The 4,245-nt window shown below is 40.1% G+C and overlaps 1 protein-coding gene across 2 annotated transcripts in view; it reads left to right on the top strand.

Annotated features, from left to right (window-relative positions):
• The first annotated feature begins 1,778 nt into the window (after positions 1-1,778).
• Positions 1,779-4,245, top strand: part of p2ry10 (P2Y receptor family member 10) — an 11,693-nt gene continuing 9,226 nt past the window's right edge. The window contains exon 1 of one of the 2 annotated variants that reach the window (XM_014003646.1): positions 1,779-2,478. The gene's annotated coding sequence lies outside the window, so the exon portion shown is untranslated. Of the gene's footprint in view, positions 2,873-4,245 lie in introns of both variants that reach the window. The other variant, XM_014003637.1, reaches the window with a different exon arrangement.

Raw genomic sequence — 4,245 nt, 5'->3', positions numbered from 1 at the left:
TGTAATTGTCTGGTTAGCTTTTATTTAAAAGCAACTGGACAGTTGGTGGCCAGCACGGTGGCTCAGTTGGTAGAGCTGATGTCTCTCAGCAAGAAGGTCACTGGTTCAAATCCCGGTCCGAGGACCTTTCTGGGTAGAGTTTGCATGTTCTCTCCGTGCATGCGTGGGTTCTCTCTGGGTACTCCGGCTTCCTCCCACAGACCAAGAACATGACTGTTAGGTTAATTGATAACTCTAAATTGTTCCTAGGTGTGAGTGAGAGAGTGAATGGTTGTTTGTCTCTATGTGTGGCCCTGTGATGGACTTGCGACCTGTCCAGGGTGTACCCCGCCCCTCGCACTGTGACTGCTGGATATGGGCACCCACGCAACCCTGAAAAGGAAGAAGCGTGTACAGAAAATGGATGGATGGATGGATGGACAGTTGGTCCTAAAAACATGGCTGAATGGAGTTGTTTTTAGTAGCTCATTGATTCAAATTGAAGATCTTTAATCCTTTGTAAAATAAAACATTTCCTGATCCTTAGCAGTCTGAAATAAGAAACCTTTCAACCAATTCTGCACAGGAATGTTATTACTTGATGTTGTTTGTACATCTGTTTTGCCTTCTCTTGATTCTTTTGCAATTAAACTTGGATTGTGCCTTGAAATGGGTAATAACTAAGGTCGAAACACATAAGAAAGAAAGAAAAACACATTGTATAAGAATCTATATCGAAGCTTAGAGTGTTCTTTTAATTTGTGTAGATGTCCTCACCACCTAGTGTTGTGTCAGGAGTATTTCAATGGCTTTGCAAAGACATGGATGAAGAACTGATAAGAGCAGGGGCCTTATTGGTTTGAACTAGCCTAAAGTTACATTAACACCTGGTATGCAAAATATGAACAGAAAACAAAAAATCTACTCACCTAATGATGCCTTTCCTCTAAGTGACTGTATCTAACAACAGAGACGCTTGACAGCAAAGAGACTTCAGGATTTGAGGTTAGTGGAGGCTTCAGCTGCAGATCAAAACACAGGAAATAAGTGGAGTGGGAGTTTTTATTTATGCAAGTGTTTTGAATGGTTTATGTGAAGAAGGTTGGTGTAATTTTCAAAAGAGAAAACAGAAAACAGTCAGCTGGTTACTGTTTAGATGTCCTGTCCTGACATCTAGTGGCCAGTTGGTGCACATGAAGTTAGTTTAGTTTTTATTGATTGCTTGGATGCAGCCATCAACTCAAAATCCACATTTTCAAAACAGTTAACGCAGAGGCCCAAACAGTGCCCCAGTGCTCAAAATGACACATGTTGTTTGCAAAAGGCACTAACTGTGCCAAAACATTTAAAATACGGAACAAAAGCAAATTTTGCCTTCAAACAATTCAACTTTGACACAATGTATGAGCACCTCCAATCAATCATTACACAATGGTCAACAAAATACAAAATACAGCACTCATGTGTGAATCAGTGCACCATTGCTTGTCATTGTAGCCTATGACTGTACGTAGCTTACATGCCAGTGCCGTTTGTAGTCAAATTTGCCCTCTTGCAAAAAATGCATCCAGAAGCAGATATGGTTTGATGCAAATTTTATTGATTACATTCTTTTATTGAGAGTGTGCCTGACAAATTAAATATTCCAACAGAGAATACATGGAAATAAAAATAAATCCTTTACTCTATGAGAAATTAGGTAAATACAAAACGCAGTCTTTTACAGTAAAGAACAAAAATCTATAGTAGGCCTAAACTATAAGAGTATAAGAGAACAACACAGGCCTGCAGACTGATTGCAAATTGAAAAATTCTGTGAAGAAGTGTCAAACAGGTGCTTTCGGTGATTTCATACTGAGGAGTTTCTAAGAGCTTGGAGCATTTAGTTTCTGTTCTGTAACCACAGCTAAAACGGAGTTTGGACTTCTTGAATGACATCTGCGTTAACAGTTTTGAAAAAGGACAGGAAAACTGTGTCAATCCAATGAGAGTGGGTTAACATATTTGTAAGAGGTGTTTTCTGCTTTGCTGAGATGGTGATGATGAAGACTGAGAGGTTCCTAGTTTCTTCAAACAGATCAAAGCAATCGATAAAAACTGTAAAAGCATGAGACTTTCCACACTGTAGCGTGCAGTAGGTTCTGCATGTTTGCCTGTCCTACTTTTAAAGGTTGAGCTGAATGCAGAGAAATGAAACCAAACTGCAGGTTCTATTTTCAAAGTTAAATAATGCTTGCCCACGCCTGCCACATGCAGAGACTCTTCATTTCTCTGGGCGTGACCCCACGAGAGTAAAATATGTTGTTTTTTTAATTAGCTTTTCTAAAAGGAAGTAGTGCTTCAGATAGAGGAAGCAGGCTTGTGTTTTTGCACCACTTCAAATTCAAGATGACTCAACATTCATGCTGTTTATAATATGACAGCAGAGCCGTGTACCGAAAGGCGAAGGTCCGCTGCTCACAGACCACTTGCTTATTGGAGCTCCGCACCGTTTCGAAGGTGAGACAGATGCATTTCTGTGTTGACTCCATCATACTCTTGTTCTTTCTTATTGCTCAGTTGCTATTGGGACTCAGTTAAAAAAAAAAATCTGCAAAACGGTGAGAAGGCCGAGCTTCCCCTTTCCTCTCTTGTTTCCCTCAGTGTGAGAGCAGCCCACAGCAGATGGGCTCTCCTCCGCTTGCACTGTCAAACCACACCATCGCCTGCGAGTAACGCTGACTTTTCAAACAGCACAGGCAACTTTTGACATGCACACTTACATGAGAAGGAGAGGAAGGGTTGATCCTGACTCTGTTTTTGAATCTGCTAGAGAATGAGATCCCCAGTGATTAACTTAGATTCTTCACTCCTTGCATGCTGTCGATTTAAGGAGAAGATGTGCTAACGCCAGGTAAAAACAGATTTTTCTTTTATAGATTAAAAATGAAAGTCTGAGAATGTTGAGACCGTTGTTTGCAGTTTATTTCATGTTCTAGATTTGCTGCTGCTGATGCTTTGTTGGCACATCTTTCAGTTTCTAAAGAACAGAGTGTAACACAAGTTTATGTTTAGCTTTTTATATGTAAATTATGCTTTGCTGTCTGTTGTATTTATTGTTTTGCATGCAATTACATCATGGCAAAATCTGAACCAACTTCTTGGAAATTTGATTTTAAAATGTTTCACAAGATGCCTGACTCTCACCTGCCATAAATTATTGATGTATTTCTTTTGGATGCAGAACTTCCCGAAACTCAAGTCTAAAAAATGTAAAAGTTTTGGCTGGTAGAGGTAACACAGAGAGGTCACGAAGCCTCAATGCACTCTGAGATTATGAATCAAAACAAGTCAAGATTTCAGTAAATCAACCAAAAGAAAGTGCCACCATTTCTCTTCCCCGCTGTGGCTTCAGTAAAGGAAGGGTGTGGGCCTGTCCTGTTGCTAAAAGGAAGGATGATGCTGTGCTGATAAGTCAGTAAATGCTTTGCCGTTACAACTTTACATTTCCTGTTGTAGACTTTATCAACTTATTACTTTATCTGTTTATGTTTCAGTGAGATGCTTCGCTTATAACCAACACACAGACACATGCTGAAATGTTGAGCTTTGATTTACCAAAACAAGCTTAACAAATGTATTTTACGCTTTATTTACAGTATATTGTTGCAGCTTCTGTTTTGCTTTAAGGTACCAATGATAATAATAAGGCATAAAGCAAAACCACATGTGGCACACAACCACACAGACACAAATAGGACTAATTTCACTTACATCAACTTATTATGAACCCCGCACGTGAAGTGTGAGCGGGGGTCATATTGTTTTCGTACTGTTTATTTTTTTTTTTTCAGTGGTTTTTGGTCAACCGTAGCACAAAAACGGCTGCACCAATCAACACGAAATTTGGCAGGACTGTAGGTGAGTCTGACCTACACTGCACCAGCCAACGGTTTTACGATAGACCTCATATTTGAGGAGGGGGTTCTTTTCAAAGAGGGGATGTCAGAACATGCAAAAAAGCTTATAACTCAGAAACTGTTCAACATAGGAGCTTCAGATTTCTTTTGTTGTTTAGCTCTGATGGTGCTCTATCCACCAGGCCCATCATCAGTGCCCCCCCAGACCCCCAATTTATCTGAAAAAGGGGTATCTCAACGTACAAAAAGTGTTATTGCTCAAAAACTATTAAACACATGAGCTTCAGATTTTATTTGTTGTTTAGCTCTGATGAAGCTCTATCCATCAGGCCCACCAATCAGTGCCCCCACTCCCACCCCCCACCAC

The sequence above is a fragment of the Austrofundulus limnaeus genome, unplaced genomic scaffold, assembly GCF_001266775.1.
Source record: "Austrofundulus limnaeus strain Quisiro unplaced genomic scaffold, Austrofundulus_limnaeus-1.0 Scaffold1, whole genome shotgun sequence".
Taxonomy (NCBI): Eukaryota; Metazoa; Chordata; class Actinopteri; order Cyprinodontiformes; family Rivulidae; genus Austrofundulus; species Austrofundulus limnaeus.
Note: the sequence above shows the minus strand (reverse complement) of the source record. Positions and strands in the feature narration are given on the sequence as shown.